The sequence below is a fragment of the Sceloporus undulatus genome, chromosome 1, assembly GCF_019175285.1.
Source record: "Sceloporus undulatus isolate JIND9_A2432 ecotype Alabama chromosome 1, SceUnd_v1.1, whole genome shotgun sequence".
Taxonomy (NCBI): Eukaryota; Metazoa; Chordata; class Lepidosauria; order Squamata; family Phrynosomatidae; genus Sceloporus; species Sceloporus undulatus.
Window position 1 is genome coordinate 181,479,808 of NC_056522.1, and position 21,046 is coordinate 181,500,853.

At 38.9% G+C, this 21,046-nt stretch overlaps 1 protein-coding gene across 1 annotated transcript in view; it reads right to left on the minus strand.

Annotated features, from left to right (window-relative positions):
• The window catches only part of MACROD2 (mono-ADP ribosylhydrolase 2), a 1,190,526-nt gene that overhangs the window by 828,111 nt on the left and 341,369 nt on the right, over positions 1–21,046 (minus strand). The gene's annotated exons all lie outside the window — the stretch shown is intronic.

Here is a 21,046-nt window from a genome sequence, read left to right on the forward strand (position 1 = left end):
AAATAGGCTCAAAGCATAATGATCAATTAAAACAGAATCATGCAGCAAGAACAAAATGCAAGTAAAACAGCAGAAAATCAAAACTGAAAGTTCCACAATTACAAGAAGAACCCCTACATATATCATACTCAGAAACCATTGGAAATCTATTTTTTTCCCCAAAACATCATACTTTGAGATCACGTCACAGTTGGGTTTTCCACCAACCACCTTTGGTACTAATTTGTTACCTACTGAGCAAATGAGTTTGCACAGAAACATAAAGAGAGATTGAGACGGAAACCAAGTATTCAAATGCATAATGGAAAATGTATTTGGAGTCGTAATATAAAATTCATTATGACTACCGCTGATACCAGTAAACTAAACAAATGCCATTATTGTTAATTTCAACACATCCTTTTGCAAATTCAAAAACACTTCAAATTATGTTCATTCAGAGGAGATGAACCATCTCCAAGGAGGCAAAGCTCAAATTGTTTAAGTCAACCTGTCTTAAAAGAAGATAAAGGCCACTTAGGCTGCCTGAAATGCTACACCAAATTACCCTAAAGTGAGGCCCACTGAACTAAGTGGAGCTTATGTCTCAATGAGAAGTATAATATGTGAAGCTGTGCCAAAATTGAAGCCAATCCCCCCATCACTTGATCCGATGCTTGGGGTTAATAGATCCCAAGGCATTCCATGAAAATCAGCTAGTGGGAAGTTGCCCAATTTTTTAAAAAGCTTAAAAGCAAAGGGAGGAAAATACTCAACCATCTTGGATGATTAAAGTCAGTGATAATCCCCACAAAAACACTATAAGAGACGTTTTATATATACGTCTTCTCTACAAGGCTTTCAAAGATGGGGGAAGGCTGATTTAAGGAAATGTGAAGGAGTGTTAAAGTCTAGAAGTACAAAAGAACTGCCCTGTTAGTATTACTATAGTACATTAATAGAAATAAAAGAAATCACATATAATTAATGGTGCTACAATGTTGCTTTTCCAAATGCTTTCTTTCAATGAACTTGTAATCAAGGTTGCCCTCAATGATGACACCACACAACTCCCTTTGTGGATAGTAAGGCCATCATTTATAATACAAAAGGAAAGGAGAAACCGTGGCCTGTAAACTGTATATAGACTCCAAGGCTGTTTTTGAAGACCCTATCACCCGCATTAGAGAGCCAGTCTGGCGTAGCGGTTTGCATTGAAACAATAAGATTGAAAAGTCAAAAAAGTAATTCATTATATCAGTAACCTTTATCTAATAATAATAATAATAATAATAATTTGTTTTATTTATATACCGCTATTCCAAAGATCATAGCGGTGAACAGCAAGTAAGCTAATTAGCAAGTAAGCTAATTTGCCCCCAACAGTCTGGGTACTCATTTTAACTCCCTCCTCGGAAGGATGCAAGCCTGAGTCAAGCTTGGGCCCTTTTGCTGGTCTTGAATTCGCAACCTTGTGGTTTTGAGTGAATGGCTGCAGTACAGGCATTTACCCACTAAAATTAATAAACAATGTATATAAACAGAAGTATTTAAAACCAATACAGACAAAAAAATGCAAAATGAACAAGAGCAACAATGGCAAACAAAATAATACAAAATAGCAACTATAACAAACAATATAAAGTACACAGTGTAAAAGGGAAAAAATCCACAGCTGATTAAGATAATGCATACAGCAAAGGTCTAGATGTTGTCCATATTCCAACAGTCTGAATGTTGGACTACGACTCTGGAGACCAGGGTTCGATTCCCAGCTCAGCCATGAAACCCACTGGGTGACCTTGGGCAAGTCACATACTCTCAGCCTCAGCGGAAGGCAATGGAAAAACCCCTCTGAATAAATCTTGCCAAGAAAAGCGCATGATAGGTTTACTTTAGGGTCGCCATATGTCAAAAGTGACTTGAAGGCACAACAACAACAACAATTACCCCAGTTAAAAAAGAGTTTGGCTAAATATGCCCACATAATTCCTATGGGATATGAGGGCAATTTTATCATGGTTTTGGCCCTTCCAGGAGCAGTTTTGGGCAGAGAAAAGGTTATTTTGTAACCAAGAAGTAAAACAGAATGCCTTAAAATGACAAGAACATTTTTAGCATGAACAAATAAATAAAGACAAAACAGGCTTGGGGCATAGTGGGGGATATGTCCCTCCTAGATGCCTGAGTCCAGTATGGTGCCCTAAATTGTGACACTTACTTCTATACTAAATAAAGTCATTGACTCTAGACCAGACTATCTGAAGGGTCATTTTTTTTTTAGGTGAGCCAGTCTGGGCTGCAAAATATTTCTCTGCCTCATCACACTCAAAGGAATATTTGGTGACAAAACAAACAAACAAACTACTAGAGAGGCCCCTTCCCCATCACCTTTCCCTTCTCCTTTTGTGTCGTGTCTTTTTAGATTGTAAGCCTGAGGGCAGGGAACCGTCCAGTTAAAAAGATTGTATGTACAGCACTGTGTAAATTTACAGCGCTTTATAAATAAAGGATAATAATAATAATAATAATAATAATAATAATAATAATTGCCCTCTTGGTGGCTGCTACCAAGGGAAAGGAGGCTGGCTTTCGTCCCATCATCCTTCCAACAGGCAAACACCTTTTTATCCAAATGAATTTTGGCAACTGACAAGCACTTGAGGCAAAACAGTTCCAATTATGAATACCTTGCATTTAGATAGCAGAACAAAAGACATACTACTGAAGCAATTTTTAAAACATCTCCAGCAACTGTAAACTAACACTTCCTGCAAATAATTGCGCATGGAAATCCAAAAATCACAAAAGTGTAGCACATCTTCATTTACAGGATTCGGTCCCACACTCATGGCTCAGTGTAGCTGAAGCACAGACTTTCTTAGAACTGGCCACATGGTCAGATACATGAATAAGAGCCCAAGGTATTGTTTCCTACTTGACATTTCAAAATTTTCCTCTAATTCTCATTGTTTTTCACTTTTACTAGTGTTAATTCCCTTGTGATTAATTATGGATCGTTATCAAGCAAAATAATATTTACACTAATTTCTACCAGGCTACTTTGCTTATGACACTTTGAGATAATTTGCTAATTTCAGATTAACAGTAAATGCAACAGAGAAAATACTTTCTAAGAAAGTTCACTAATATGGTAATCAAATCAATGTGTTAATCCTTGCAAAACAATTCACCACTTAATAGGAACTAGATTATTCAGTATTACATTGCTTGCAGTAATCCAGTCTCTCTAGAAATATCAATATACTGTATTTCACTTCAGATAACCTACTCCTGTACTTTAATTCTCCCTATGTCTCTAATAATTAATTTGTTTTGCTTACACTGCAGCCCAAATCATGGCTTCAGTTTCTCAGTAACAGAAATCTGCCAAAGGCAAACTCCCCTGCCATAACCTCAATTACAACCTACAAAAGAGAATCTTTCACTTATTTTCTGCTGGAGTTGCCACTTTATTTTTAATGAAATTTTCTATAAGCTATCAGATGACAAATAGGCAAAGAATAAGGGCAAAGCAATACAATTTAAAGAGAAAATTCAAACAGGATAAAAGTTTAGCATCAACCTTGTAAAGTTATAATTTTAAAAAAAAATCTATCTGCCATTCTCAGTCAAACTGAAATTTATTGCCTATTAATTATAGTATTTTTAGTAGATTGATACATGCATACTAAAATCATAATTCAGTAACCACTTTACAATGGTGCAGTGCCCATTTGTTTTCAGTTGCATTTTTGTATCTCTGTGTCAGTCGCAACATTGAGGGGGTGTGGGCCACACTAGGTGACACCCCAGAGGAGGGTATCACTTGGTGGGGTAGTTCACTGGAGGGGCTGCTGCTGCCTTCCTGTACCTGCGCAGCCATGGCCATGTGAGACACAGAAGGCTGGAGGGTGGGCAGATGCTTTCGTGTCCCATGTGGCAATGACCATGTGGGATTTGGAAGGCTAGGGGATTGGCGGGCAGGTGCCTTCCAGGTCCCATGCAGCAATGGCCAAGTGGGACTCAGAAGGTGGGGGGATGAGAGGGCCAAGTGCGCCCTCCACCTCGCTACGAAGGCACCATGTGCCATGTCAATGAGGTGGAGAGTGGTCTTTTGGCTTCACCCCTGGATGAGGATGCCACTGCTCTGTGGTTAATCTGTTGAACTGGTCCCTAATATTTTCCCCATTGGTACTTCAAGACAATAAGAAAGACAGTTCTAAATTATGCACTTGACAAAGAGAGTTAGATAAAACTGCATTAAGTGGCCTAAACCAGTAGTTCTTAATCTGTGGTCTGCAGACCCCCCCCCCCGGGGGGGCCGCAATGTTCCCCAAGGCATCTGTAAAGGCAGAGGCTGGCTGCTGACTAGACCTGCGCATTGCCTATTACATGGCTGCCCCACTATGGAGAGAAGGCAAGTTGAGCAGTGACAGCAGAGCTGACGGCCAACCTACCTTTGAGCTTTTCTCCCTCTCCCTCTCCCTCTCCTCCTTTCCATCTTTGAGTCTTCCACTCTCCAATCAAGATGCTTCAAACATCTTCTTCATCAGGACTGAGGGAGGAAGGGAGAGGAAAAAAGGAAGGAAGGAAGGAAGGAAGGAAGGAAGGAAGGAAGGAAGGACTAGCAAGCAAGCAAAGGGTCTGGTATCCTCAGCAGCACTGATGTCAACTAGGAATAATCTATTCTGAGTTAACAGGGGCATTTACACATGCCTGCCTGCCCTGCACCCTCCTTGCCTTCTTCCTACTCTCTGTCTCCTTTCCTGCCAACAGCCCCATACTTCCCTTACCCACCTTGGCACCACAATGCCTCTGCCTCACTTCACTCTTCTCTACACCTCTTTTCTGCTTCTCAGATAATTTCAAATCCCATAAAAACATTCTGAGCAGTATGATAGAATCATAGGCCTGTTACAGACTGCCAAAATAAAGCTGCTTCGGGTCTCTTTGGAGGTATGCTATTTAAATGATGCATGAGTCCTAAGAGTCCGGAGGTCGCGCCAAAGCCACACTCCATTCCTAAGCACTGGAGTGTAACTTTGGTGCAGCTTCTGGATTCTTAGGTACCATGCATCATTTAAACAGCATACCTCCAAACAGACCCGAAGCAGCTTTATTTTGGCAGTCTGTAACCAGCCACAGAATCACAAAATGTTAGTGCTGAAAGGGGCTGCAAGGGGAGCAGAATTATTGACAAGTCTCTTTTTGGACAGTGCTTTGGGATCGCACCTTCTGGAGAGCAGAGTTCCATCCGACCCAGTCTCAGAGTGGACTGAACACCAACATGTACACCCAGCCAGCTTGCTAGCCTTTCCCTTGGCTCCTAGCCTTTCCCTTGGCTCCTATCATGTGGCTGCTCGGCTGTCACTCAGCTGCTCAGCTCACCTCCTCGCCAGAGGTCTTCTCTCCCCTTCTAGCACCTCTCAGTGAAGGTTGAATGGATGGTGTAATTGCTAATGGTTCAGTGTTTGGGTTTTATTTATGTATTTGACTTTTTATTCTTGCGTTAAATCTCACAGGGGGTGAGAGTCCATGGTGACAAATTATATTTAAAGAGAGCCCCTGGCAAATAAAAGGTCATGAACCACTGGCCTAAGTCATACAAGAAAGTATCATGACAAGCTATTAGCATGTGAGGATTCAAATCTCCTTTTCAGAGGTAAAGTCATGCGTGCTTCCGTGTGCATGTGAAACAAAAACACATGAAGCTCATAATTTTGTATCTATTTGCAAATTAGTGCATGCATGGGACGATTAAGCATTTCTGCAGTGAAATAATCATTTCAACATTGTATTTCCTAACTATCCTTTATAAGACAACATAGAAAGAAACACTCATAGGCATCCCCTGCTTTTCGATCAACCGCTTTTCTTTGATCCACTCTTTCAACACTATTAAATTATTATCAGAACCCATTGATTTGATGCATGGTCCGCTCACTGGACAAAGATAAGCACAAATATATGTATGAATACCTGTATAGTGCTGTATTATAAGTACACAATGACACCATAAACAACCTCTAGGTAGTCATAGCTATGCTTATACAGTAATATAGTATACAGTAAAATGGGTTCTGCATTTCAATAGTTCCCACTTTTTTACAGTGCTCTGGTCCATAACCTGTTGAATAAGTGGGAGACTTCTGTATATGCTCTAGCCGGAAAATTGTAAACCTTTTGATTAAAATGCATAAAATAGACTCTTCCTTTCCAAAGATCAAAGGTATGTCCCTTTACTCACACACATATCCACATTTACTCAAGACAATAGGGAAGCAAAAGCTAAACTAAATAAACAGTTCTAATCTACAGTGTAACATGGAAGATGGAAAGCTTCTTGTTTACCCAAAATCATGTAGTTTGTTTTGGTGCAGTGAGCTGCTTAAATAATGTCAAGTTGAAGGCAGATGGCAAGGGTCATCTAGGCTTGTATTGGCTGAGCATTAATTTAGAACAGCTGGCATTGTAATAGTGCTTCTGGGAAAGAGCTACATCTGAAACATTTGCAATTATAGTATCTCTGTGTTTTGGTTAAAATGAATTGAACACTAGCAAGTAAACAAAATGCAAGGTGCAGAGCCAAGAGCTGGAATCTTACAAAATAATGAATGTTGCCAAGGTATTGTGTGCATATGTGTTTTAACATACTGCAGAAAAGGAGGCCATGCACACTCAGTTCATATCTTATCCCAAAAGCCAAAATAGGAAAGAGGGAGAAAGACCATCCAAGTCTCTCCTTTGTAAGCAAAGTCCTCTCTTCCACCAACAATTTACACAATCCAGACTCCGGTGCATTGCAGAAAGTGCTGACTGAGTAAGCAGCTGCAACAATCAAGCAGGGCCAGGCCACATATTGCTTGGGAAAATAAAATACAGACTAAAATTAATGAAAACATCAAATTGGACAGCCCAACTCCTTGTACACACACATACAAGGGACTTTATCACAGTCAGTGCTGAGATTCCTCTGATTTGGTTTGTTTCAGATGAGCACCTTAATTCTTAGGAAATGTATTTCTGGCAGTTTGGGTTGGATCAAATGATATTTCAGTTAAATGGTGACTGATGTTTCACACTGATTTCAGTAGAACTTAATTGCAAATAACGATCCATTAAGAAGCCAAGCCCTTCTTCCATTCCATCTGCCTTGGTCCAGGCCTCGGAGGTAGAGAAGAACTGCTGGACCTGATCCCCTTCCCCACCACCACCCCCTTCTCCTTTTGTGTCGTGTCTTTTTAGATTGTAAGCCTGCGGGCAGGGACCCGTCTAACTAAAAGCGCTTTATAAATAAAGGTTAATAATAATAATAATAATAATAATAATAATAATAATAATAATAATAATTTAGTCTGGATCCAACTCCGGAATTTTATTGGACATTACTTCCAAGTTGGAGCCCTTTCACACTACTCAGTTACAGTAGTGCCACGTTGCCTTCCTCTTATAATAGTCCATAAGAAAAGAGCTCTTTCATGGATACAAACTTTCACATAATTTATATAGTCATTTTAGTCTAATGGTATCACCTGTAAAATTGTAAATCCCATGTCAGGTACCAATTGGAGTTACAAAATAGAATGGACCCCTTGGAGTTCATTTAACGTAATCAACTGTAAAATATTTTTTACTAAAATAATAAAAGTATTTAAATACCACCTAATGTGCTTTTGACCTGGAAATACTGATAAATTTCTTAAAGAGTGTCAGGTTTCACTGCGCTTTATCTTAGTTAACCCAGAGTTTTACTTACAATGTCTTTCATCAAGCACAAAGCTTCTATTGTTTACAGAAACCTCATTTTCATCCTTTTGCAAATGTCAAATCCAGTACTGATTCTGCTTGTGCAAGCTAATTCACAAGAGCTTTCAGCATTCATTACAACTTTGTGATGACTCACTAATGTGCAAGGGTCAGTCTGTCTCAGTTACTGTAGATGGCTCATCAGTACATATGAAGCAGCTAGCACAACATATACCTGATATAAGTACACAAACACCTCATATTTTCCCACTAGTAAGACATTTTCATTTGTACTATAATGGGCAAAGTTTACCTATACATGTATGTGTATGGATGTGCCTACAACTCATCTGGAACATATACAATTTCCTCCATTAGTACTAGACTGTATCAAAACTGTATTACCTCTGTAGTATTACATGTGTGTGTGCATTAGCCTTCAAATCCCTTGTCAATTTATGGTGACCCCATGAATTTCATAGGGTTTTCTTAGGCAATTAATACTTGGATGTGGTTTTGCTAGCTCCTTCTTGTGAAATATAGCCTACACCACCTGGTATTCATTAGCAGCCTCCCATGCAAGTACTAACCATGGCTGATCCTGCTTAGCTTTCAACATCAGATGGGATCTGATGCCTGTAGAATATTTAGAGCACAACATGTAAATGCTTTTCCAGATGTAACAGTACAGTGTTCCCTTCTTATGCATGGGGGATCCATTCTGGACCCCCCTGCGTATGCAAAAAAACATGTAAGGTTAAATCCCTTTCTATGCTATGATGGTGTGTTCCAGTTTTGTCCTCCGCAGCTTGTCATACGCATAAGCTCAAATCTGCGTAGAGCAAGCTCACATATGGCGAGGGTACACTGTACACAGACTTTTGTAGAAATTCAGTGTTCTCTGCCTAATAAAGGGGTTTGGGGCCTCACAAAGCACAGAGACAGCCTAGTTCCCAAGAGAAGTTGTATTACCACTGCTAATGGAGTTTAAATTTTACTGCCCTTTGTTTCGGTCCCCACATGGCCAAGAAGGGGAGAGGCCTCTGCCTGAATTCAGATCCCTCCAGACCATCTTAACTGGCAACAGAAATAACATCTGAAATAAAATGCAGGCCTGAGATGCCAACACTGAAACTTTTGTTCTCCTGTATGATTTTTAAATATCTTTTGCTTGATGAAGAAGTAAGTGGAGATTCAAAAGCTTCCATGATGTACTTTATGCTGTTTGGTTAGCCTAATAAATGTGCTGCTGTTTTATGGGTTTTAGACCTGTTGGAGGAAGATAACTGTCACCGTCATCATCATCAAATAGGAGGAGACGAATTAAGACTTTTTGCACAAGCATAGAAATTAAAAAATTAAATTTCATAATGAGGCATGCATTTATCTTCTCTTTTAAAATCACAACCATTCCTTTGTGTCTTGCTTTATACTGGACAACAGCTCCATCTTCTAAAGAATTTAGTGACTGCTTTCCGGAAGAGCCTGTTGTCCTTGGGAATTTGCCATCACGGTTATCTTTCTTTCTTTCTTTCTTTGCTTTTTTATCTTCACATTCTTTATGCATAACTATTAGAAATCTCAAGTAAATTCTGGACTGGGTTACCAGAGCAAATTAGTTTGCCTTTTAAAAATAAATAAAAGGAAGAAGCAACTTTAGTTGATTCACTCCCTCTCCTGCTTCACACTACACTCTCTGACACTCTTTTCTGGTGGGGACTGCAGAGGCATCCCTTTGATGGATCAAAATTCTCTACTGGCTGTATGTCTATAAACTTTACAAGCTGGGTGTGGTGAAGTGGGGTGGGCTGTGTCCCTTTTATTCAGAAAGAACTCCAGACTGCTCTTTTCACAGGACAGAAACAGACAGCTTCTTCAAGTAGGCTGATTATGTGAAAATGAGAAAATTAATCCTCAGGTTTTTACTATCTGATTTCACCCCAAGATATTTTTGAATGGCTGAGACCTCTGCCCTTAGAGAAAGTTATGTCGTCACAATTGCAAAGGTTGTTGGATTCTTCCTATATTGCACTGTGCCGTTTAATCCTACTGAATCTATTATGGAAACTCAAAGCAATATCAGGCACACATTATTATCCATTAGTAAAGATTATGAAAACCTGGCAGTTTTCATTGTGAATTTTGTCCTCTCCAAGATAATTATTTTTTATATAGAGATAGCGTAAATACCCATTATCCACTTTGTCAAGTTTCCACATATAAGTACATTGCTCAGTATGTCATGTTACAACATCCATTATAACAGAAGGGCAGTGTGGTTTACTCATGCCCCAAGAGCACAGGCTTTCTTAAAATGAGTTTATTCAATGAAATCCAAAGCACACTTCTTCACCATGGAACAGCAAGTGACTCAGCCTTAGTTCAAGGCACATTGTCTTTGGGCCATATCCAACCCTCCTGGCTTATTTTCTTTGGAAAAGCTTTTGCTGCTCCTTTCTGCCAGAGCAACCAGTGCATGGATCAGTTGTCATGTGGTGCCAAGATACAATGGCATATGCTAGGAGGAATGAATTGGCAAACTGTATCCAGTCTGCAGCCCCATTTGCTTTTACTCTAGTTCCAGTCTGATGGTTAGCAATTGATCTGCTTACCAAAAAAACAATTTAAGTCTGAAAGTGCTAAATCAAAAGTAAAAAAGAAAATATACTCTTACAACTATTTCATCTACATTAAAAAGAGAGAAGGGAAGCTAAGGCAGTATTGATATCCCCCAATCCCACATACCAACACTATTTAAAGACTACCCATTATTTGGAAGCTGAAGAGCTTCAGCACTTGCAATATTTTTACTGTAACAGAACATTGCACACATTTACCTGGCTAATGACTTAAAGAAATTTCCTGTCATCAAACTCTCTAACAACCTGCACATAAAATCCAGACATTATAAGGCAAGAAGCATGAACACATTTAGGCTTTCCCCCTAAATTCACAAGTTCTGTGCAAAATACATCCAGAATTGGGCTTATGTTTTTTTAAAAAATTAAAAAAGATGAAATATTTATTCCCCTTTTCTTTTTGTCGTCAACAAATATTCCACTATTCTCAGAGATGTTGCTGTTAATTAAAACTTTCTCCCCACTAGATGCTATAAATCTACAGGTTTATTTTCCATTTAGTTAGAGTGAAATAGGTCATCCATATTCAAAAACAACAGTGTGAAAATTAAAATCACACAAACCGCCCAAAAAGATGTATTTCCTAAGAATGTTGGAAGCAGAATATTATAAGATAATGCCAAATATTTCTGCTATTAAAGTTTGACCTTTTCAAGGCAATGTTTTTATTATTATTATTATTATTATTATTATTTATAAAAAGCAATCAACAAATATCTCCTCTCATCATAGATCTTGAACACCAGATAACCCAAAGAGTAAAACTGATGTCATTTCCACAATAACAAGGACCTCTGCAGTTATAGCCTAAGACAGCCACTGATGGATGGATACCTTCATGCACTGAAATAACCTTTAAAAAAAAAACACGAAAATGTTTAATTTTAAATTTGAGAGCAGTCAAAGTGAGCGCAATAAAGAAACCATCTAAGTACAAAGGAAAGGAAAGAATCACCCAAAGTACCAAAAAGACCCAAAATGTGGGATTCAAATAATCCTAATATTAATCCCGAGAGCCAATGTGATGAAGTGGTTTGAACATTGGACTACAGCTCTGGAAAACAGGGTTCAAATCGCCACTCATCTATGAAAACCCACTGGGTGACCTTGGGCAAGTCACACTCTCTCAGCCTCAGAGGAAGCCAAAGGCAAACTCTCTCTGAATAAATCCCCCTTGGTAGGTTCACATTAGGGCCACCATAAATTGGAAATTACTTGAAGGCACATCACAACAATATTAGTCCTAACCTGGAACTTGAACATCTTGAAGTTCTTCAAGATATGATTCAAAGGTGCTGCAATTATGCAATAGACCCTTTAATGCTTGTTAACTGTTCTCTTGATTATTCCCTGCTCTAAAGTGGGGCCACAAGGCTGCTAAACTTCTCTCAGCTCCCATGACTCTGCAACTGCTTCCAATACCACATCTTTCCATTTCTGTAAAGCCCAGCAGGAGCATCTGCAACTATAACACAGTCCTGTTATGTATTAAATTAACACCATCATTTCTATTATAGTATCATTAACCTCACCACACATCATCATTGATTTACTCATGCTGTCAATAGAGATAGTAAATGAGGCCTGAACTTCAAGAGCTGATACTAAGCAAATTCAGAAAAGGACCTCTTTGTTGGGAATAGACAGCTGCTGGCTTACTCTCTTGCTGGTAAATTGATAGCTTCACCATTCCAGTTGCACTGAAACTTTGTTAGATTGTCACTTTCACATGAAAAGCCCTTGTGTGAGAGACACAATTTCTCATATTATAAAAATGGATCAATTTTCTGTTATGGATTCCAAGCATTAGCAGGAGAATGGTTCCCTGAAACATGAAGATCAAATGCAGAGCTTAAACTAGAGACAGGAAAGGACAGTGAAATAACTCTCTGCCGATAACCTAAAAAGATTGGTTTGTTTCATCATTTTCCACTGCAGCTCTTACCACCTTTGAATAGCATATTTGGACTAGTGGCCAAACTATACTCTGGGTTAATGTTCTTCAATATGGCCTGGTTCTTTGCATAACACATCACAATTTAAATACAAAACCCACAAGGTTGAGCATTCAAATCTATGTATATGTATATGTATATATGACAGAAAGAAAGCCCTCCCATGATTTTTTTTTAAATCCCATGTTAGTACAACTGTGGAATTACAGGTGGATTGCTGGATTCGCCTAAAATGAATCAGAGCAGTTTGGAAAGTCATCTTCAGTAATGTTGGGGGGGGGGGGGGGACAAAGCACTCTTTAAGTAATTTTAAGTGACTGTTCCCAGGAGGAGAATAATTCATCTAATCAGAAGGAAATGCTCATACTCCGATCTGTTATTACACCTCAATAAAGCAGTATATAGCACCATAATGTAATCTCCTTCAGCAATTTATTTACAACTTGGATCATCCATGTCACTGCTTGGCAGTGGCATCGCTAGGAGGGTGTGGACTGCACCGGGGTGACACTCCAGAGGGGGGTGTCACCTGGCAGGATGGTACACCCAAAGAGCCTGGTACTTGGACAGGCAAGAAAGGGTGCTTTCATGCTGGCCCTGTAGCCATGCCAGACCCTAAGCATGCCCTCCGGAGCACCATCCCCCTCAGGAGCGGCAGCTGCTGGGGCCAGAGGTGTCTTCAGAGCCCCTCACAGCAAAAAACAGATGGGTCTCTGAAGGCCTTGGGAGGGCTGCTAGCCAGGTGGAGGGAAAGATAAGGCAGTTTGCCCCCTCCCACACTGGGTAACACCAGCCCGAGTGATCCACTGCTACATGAGAAGCATATTCTTACTCCCACCTGACTGTCTGTTCTCAGTGAGAGCATCAAATGGTCACATGTGAACGGCTATACAGCATTATAATATCACTCCATAAGTTATGTGATCCACAAGGATCACCTGTGTGACAGTTCCATAGAGAATGTGAACTTTCTTGTTATCAAAAGGTACCAACAGATACAATAGACAATGGAAGTGGGGAGAATGTAAAGAAAGTGAACAAATGCGTTATTTAGGTTTTTTTCAGAAAACATTTCTGCTTTCCAAAAATCATATATTTGTCCCCCTCCCTGCATTCAAAATGGGAGAGCATTTGGTGCACCTCTAATTGACAGGGATTTAATTAGTTCTTTAACACTTTCACTCATATGTTGAAATGTATGTTCAAATATAAAGAAGAAGAAAAACACATTAATTTGAAAGCCATATGACTGATATTCTCCTCTCTTTCAAAACATTTATTCAGATTGATATATCTCCCCATGCAAAAATCTCACAGAGAATAGAAATAACAAACCGATACAGACTTAACATATTTATTATAAGAAATGCTACTGTGGACTAAAGTCTACTTCATTAAATGCACTGAGTGTTACTCTGAGCTGTAGATACACATACACACACAGTTGGATACATATTGGTTCACAAGGTGAGCTCTACAGTTAAAAGAGATGTTAATATGAAACTGTCTGAAACTTCCTATATTTTGCATATTGTTCTATTTAAAAAAAGAACAACTATCGCCATTCTGTTATATATACCTGCATCATCTTTGATCAGGCCACACCTGGAATATTGTATCCAGTTTGGGGCACCACAATTCAAAAAGGATGTGGAGAAACTGGAATGTGTTCAAAGGAGGGCGACTAAAATGGTGAAGGCTCTGGAAACCATGTCCTATGGGGAACAGCTTAGGGAGCTGGGGATGTTCAGTCTGGAGAAGAGAAGGTTAAGAGGTGATATGACAGCCCTGTTTAAATATCTGAAAAGATGTCATATTGAGGAGGGAGCAAGCTTGTTTTCTGCTGCTCCAGAGAACAGGACCCGGAGCAATGGATGCACGCTACAGGAAAAGAGATTCCACCTCAACATTAGGAGGAACCTCCTGACAGTAAGGGCTGTTTGACAGCAGAACAAACTCCCTAGGAGAGTGGGGGAGTCTCCTTCCTTAGAGGTTTTTAAACAGAGGCTTGATGGCCATCTGTCGGGGATGCTTTGAGATTTCCTGCATGGCAGGGGGTTGGACTGGATGACCCTTGCGGTCTCTTCCATCTCTATGATCCTATGATTCTTATTTTTCAATTATTTTATAAGCAGGAGAGTGCACTAGCATTTCTTCCTACAATAATCTCTATAAACTCTGCCTTGTTAAGCTTATATTCATACTCCATTTCATACATGGAACTGGCCATCAGCTTTGAACTTTACAAGAGGAGCACCTTTATTTGTAGTTGTGTCTCTTAAACAAAGCACAGGCTCAAATTCATGGATCTCTGGTAGCTCACTCAAGTCAACACAAACCTTTCATATATAATGAAACAACGTGTGCCATTTTAGAAGAAGAAAAGACTGACCATTGCGATGTAAATGCAACCCCAATCTTGTAGTAGTTATTACATGTGCTTGGGTGTTTGCACATGATGTAACTTTGGGCATTCCAATGTATTCTGTTTGTAGAAACTTGCAGTAGTGACTCATATGTTTAATACAGCTATACTTTGGTTAAAGAAGGGGATGTGTTCCTGGGCTTTACTTCTTGAACAGAAACTTTGGTACCAGAAGCAGAAATAACATGGAAAGAATAGGGATATGTTCTACTACCACAAAAAAGAACAGCAATTTGCCATGTTTTGGCAAACATCTTTATTGTTTCTCAAGCTGTCCTTCACCATCATCACTGTGCCAATGCTGCTGCTGCAATGAACAAGCAAGCAAGCAATCCTCCCAGCTAAACAGAGGACAAGGAAGAAAAGAAGGAAACTGTACTAGGCTTCTACAAAAAAACCTTGTAAAAAGGGAACTTCTTTATCAGAGGTTTTGTTAACTGAGGCATGCCTGCACTGTACAAAATATATTGATCTCATTTGCATAACAATGTCTATAAAATGGAAATGATATCAAAGCATATAATATAGAAGCTTGTTTTTTTAAAAAAGATGTGCATTACTAATAGCATAATATTGTTCTCAACATCTTAAAGAGTAACAAAATTACAAAGACAGAAACCTTAATAAATTTGTATTCTTTAATGTTTGTGCTGCAACAGTTTAACACAGCTATACACTTATGGCTATTATCATCCTCAATACTATTTAACAGTAACATATGTTTGGCATATGGCATTCAGAGCAATCTATTTACAAAATAAATTAAATGCAAGCAAACCACCACAGGAATCATTTGATGGTATTAGTCTCAGAAACAGACTGTTGCATTATGATGTGAGTTAACTTGCTAGTGGGAAAGCTTTTAACAAAAAAGTAGGATAGGAATGGGCTCATTGCATTCTGAGTGAGATCTGAAATATGCAAGCCCAACAGAAACCCATGATTTAGAGACCACAGTATTCTGCATCCTTGACTTAATAAATGTTTTAAGAGTAGGATACAGGGTGAATTTAGTACCCTGAAGTGCAAACCTTCATTAAAAGTACTTCATAAAAAGTACTACTGCTAAGTCCAGGGATTTTCCTTATACCAAAACCATCTCACAAATGTTAGGTGTCACATGAACAACCATAGTGGGAAGGCAGAAATCTGGACCATTGCATATGAGTAAAAGTCCTTTTTGTGTTCATAGAGTCTATGCCACTATCGGTTAAAATGAAGGCCTGGATCCAAGCTGCCATCTGGAATGAAGAACATTCCACAGTAAGCAATATTAGAAACGTAAGACATAGCCCAGAAATTTGTCTGATGCAATGTAAAAGGGCTAGCTCTAACCCATTTTGTCCACTGGTGTGCAAGTTGCAGTATTATCTTCACAAATATAACAGCTTAACTTCTCCTGCTCAAGATAGACAATTCAAAGGGAAGCTTCTAAAGCCTCTTCATCAGAAGACTTATAACTTCTTGTGAACAAATCCTACTGGAGACTCTGTGGGGAAGTGACTGGAAGAGAAAGGTATGTCTAAAGATCAGGAATACAGATAGAGCAGACTTGCTCACCTAGGCATAGCACATTTTTAGTAGCCCTGCATCCAACCATCCCATTTATCATGTTTACAGCAAGACAGAATGGCTGTTTTTACATGGGATCTATCTCAGTCCCTCTTCACATCCATCAAAGTTAGGGAAACAGAAGCTGTCAACAAAGAGTTGATTTCAGCATTTCCTACAGTGGGTTGGGTCACAAGGCTCTTCATGTATTTTGGCTAAGCTTTTTCAAGAACAATAGCCCTGATGAATGGGAACAGAGAGACCCATTAATACACACAGCCTATGTGCAAAGATTCTGTTTCTAATAAATCTCTGCAGCTATTTTTCAGAAAGTGCATGCAATTCTCGCAGCAGATCCTCCCTTCACTTGCAGGAAGGATAAAGCAGCTGCATTTACTCCCAAACAGTGCTCTTGCTATATGCTTGTAACCTTATGTATATCATTTGAGTGATCATTTATCAAATTCAGCTTTCAAAATATCATTGCCAGCTACGAAGGCTGCCAAAGGAGAAGAAATGGAACTACCTTGGAATAGGGTTGGCATCATCATCATCACCATCACACTTCTCTTCCTGAGATGGATTATAACATCAGTATAAAGCAATGTAATCAACAACAGAATAATGCAACATAGAAGGGAGTTCCAACAGATTGTAGTGAGGGGAGAGCTGAGGTAAAAATAAATATTTTCAATAAACCTGTAAAATATGTCAGCATTGAGGCGGGATACACTGCAGAGGGGAGATCAATCTGCAGATCACAAATTTGTGTACAAAGATCTTTGTGGGCTAAAACATTAAAAAATAACTGTGCTTTTCTTTTTATTCTGAGATGCTAGTGCTCTTTTCACACCACATATTGTTGACTGTCCTTGTGCAAAAAGAAAACAAAAAGAGGTTTGCATGAGGGGGATAACTTGCCAATTACATTCGATTGTATAAATGCTAACAGACAACAGGAATTGCAGCAGAGGTATTTTGTTTGAACACAGCCATTAATCACAATCTAAGGTTGATGATAGTGCCTGTAAAACCATCGTGATGCACAAAGCATCTTTTAACTTCAAAGTCTTGTTTATCAGATGTGAATGAAATGAATGGAAACAGACTATGCATGAGCAAACATCAGGGCTCATGTCATTATGGGAACACTGCTGCTGCTTTGAAAGCTGGTTTCAGGAAAGCAATATTGAAGAAATTAACATTGTGAACAAATGTACCTGGAAAAAAAGGAGGGGTGGGAAGGGGCAAGGCTTGCATACAGAAACAAGATTTGACTAGGCAACTCATGTCAGAGAATAATCATATAACTTTTCTTCTGTAGGAGAAAATATGCATTCATTCTATGTACAGCAATTAAAATAAAATGCTGAAGGTAACTGTCACTTTGAACAAAATTGGACAATGTTTGTTGGTGAATTCTAGAATTTGCAATTTTTATTTTTTTTAAAAAGAAAAAGTGGTAATGCCAAGCTTTTTGGATGGCTGTATTGACATCCACCAGATTACATTATAGGGTTAGGATACAATTGTGCCCTTCTGCTTATGGAACAGTGTCTGTTATTAGAATGGCTTCCTCTTCCCACTGCAGTGGTCCCCCAATCTGCTGTAGAAATGTTCAGTGGGGCATGAAAAGGTGAAGGTGGGGGGTAGATCACACGATCAGAAATCTATTTGACAACACTGGATATAGCTTTGGGTCACACTAGGGAAGCCACTACCCTCAGTCATCTATGAAAAATATGGAGCAAGGAACACTGACATATCTTCATTATGGAGAGATATTGTTCATGACATCTAGTGTGGTTTACTGAGTAGAACTGTGGAATGAGACCTTGGAAGTTCAAGTCTCCACTAAGTGATGAATCCACAAGTATGCCATCTTGAATTCACTGGAAAACATGCAGGGGAAAATATTAAGGAGAGAATGGAAAAGCTACCCTTCAATAAATAATCAAATCTTTATTATAGCCCAAAGACCCAACCTACAGTCAAACAACTTAAATATGCCCAATCGTTAGGTCTCGGAAACTAAGCATGGGTGGACCTGGTAGTATTTGGAGACCACTTGAGAATACTGGATACTGTAGGCCCATAAATAAGCAAGGCATCATGAACCTTTACTAAGGCATTACATCCCCTGTCTAGAATATAACTGCAACTTCTATTCTGACACAACAAAGCAGCAGAGAAATAAATCAATTTTTGTCCAAATATGTTTCACGTTATTATACTGGATGCCAAGAATGCACATTTTAGTGGATGCAGTTGTAAGTATTCAATGAGATTTTTTAAATGCTCAGCAGTCTGGAATTCTATGAGCAATCAGGTGGCATAAACATTAAGAGTAATTGAAAACAAATATTTATTTAATAACAATGGTGTAACACGATGTGCAGAAGACAGAAATGATGCAATAATCGTTAAGTTTCATTTGGCTATGAAGACAGCTGCAGATGTAGGTCTATAAAAATCACAAAGAGTGTAGCAATATAGATCCTGGCAAAGGAGAGAAGGGAAAAGTTCACATAGATGCAAGAGACAAGCTTTTTAGTACAGGAGGTATCACCTTTAAAATAAAGTATGTTTTCACCACTGGTTTTAACTATTTTTTCTGTGCTGGTGTAAGCAACTTAGGCATCAGTAATCTTAAAATAGAATGTTTAGGCTGTTTCATCAGCTATCCAGTTAATGTGGCTGCTCCTTCATGCACGAGATGTATATTTGCTACTGACACCCTGATAGCGCTGTTCCCTTCTGGTCATCTGTAAGAGAGGACTGCTGCCTTCAGGAGAGTAAAGGTGTTCAGTGGTGCCACCCTTAGCCTCTCTTCCTCCTAGAGATCAATATTATAATCTGAAGCCCTACTGCCGCAGAATTAATAAGGAGCTCTAGGAGACAATCAACACTAACAACAATAGGAGGAAGGATGGGAGGAAGTTCCGGGAGTTATTCAATTGTATGAGATTTTCATTATTTGCGCTAGCTCTAGAAAATCAGGTAGGACAATTTAAAAAATATTAACAGCCAACTAGCAATCCATATATCAGGAAATGAACAGTCAGATCAAAGGAAGAAAAGCTCAAACGAACTCAAGTGTATTACTAATTATGAGGTCAAACATTTCTAATAGCCACACTGGCTGGGGATTATGGAAGCTATTGTCTGATATATCCAAAGGGCACCAGTTGGGGAAAGGTGGCAGAAGGACAGATATGCCAGTTAATGGTAGGCAAGGGTGGCAGGAAGAAAAAGCAAAAGGCCATGGGTATAGCTGCTGTGAAAGAAAAGGGCACTGGAAGAATAAGCTGTTCAAAATTAGTAGATTTTGTGAAATTAAAGGCTTTTGCAGACAGCGGCCATAGTTTTTGTGGGTTTTCCGGGCTATGTGGCCGTGTTCTGGAAGAATTTATTCCTGATGCTTTTCTGGCATCTTGAGAGGGTGATGGCATAAAGTATGTGGGGTATATATACTTCCCTGGTTGGGAGGAAGTGATTTACATTTTAATTAGTATGTTGGTCTGTTGTTGAGTGGCAAGGTCTCAGGGTGAGAGGATACGCAGGAGGATATGTGTGCCTATTTTATTGGAATCCATTTCCTGCAGAGAAACAAAAGGACACCACCCAGGTTCAGTTGGGGATTGAGAACTGCATACTCTCTACAGGCAAAGCAGCTTGGTGACGCTTCCCGACCTATAGATTTCATTTATTCCAAGAGCTGAACCAACGTTAATACTCATACCAAGAGGACCTAACTGAGCAAGTGATTTGACTTTTTACAAGAAAGATATAGTGATTCTTAAGTTGCTTAACGTATATTGCAGAACATCACCAAACAAAATAAACATTACACTGAATCCTACATTCCAGGCATACACAATGTATTCTTTCATTAAGGCATTTTCATATTTTCTGCTGCCACAGCAACACACACACTTTACTGCAATGTCTTATATTTTTTTATTACACTTGAATACACTGCAGGGTGTCCAGTGGGACCACCTGAAGCTGGAAATGCAATCTATGACCCTTCTTGCTCAGCAGTAGGTATCCAATTTGAAACAAAATGAAATGAACAGAGCAATGAATGGGGCTTCCAATTATAATCCAAAGTACTCTTTTTTAAAAAGTGAATTGCTTTTCAGGTTATAATGACAGCAAGTTAAAACCCTAAGAGTTTCTTAAAACAGGAATACATACACAGTCGTTGTTAGCTATTTCTCTGAGGCCTAACACTACCTTCACAGACTTTTTTCATTTGCCTCATATTTCCTAAATAGATCTGGCATTATAACAGATATTTATTTTGTTTACCATTTCATGCTTAACTGAAAATTTAACAGGGAACAGTAAATATTGTAGAGAACTTAACAGCATATTTGTGAAAATACCAGTTGGTATTAAAATAGAGATGAATTATTTATTATTTGGAAAACCATAAATGCACTGTTTATGTATTTCTTTCTGTTCACTGTGATGCTTTCCCTTTTGTTTTATGTCAGTTCTTATAAAATTTGCCATGAAGCATGGTATGTTTTGCTATTTGCACTAAGAACTAAGTACAAATCTAGCCATCACGAAATTTGACTACATCACCAAATTTCTCCAAAACATTTTTTTATGATTTATAACAAAAGATTAAAGTGTGTGTGTGTGTGTTAATCTAAGAATAGTAAGTGATGCCTTCTTCCCACATCCCCTGCACCTGACAAGCAATTTCTAACAGTCAAGTGACATGCTCAACAACA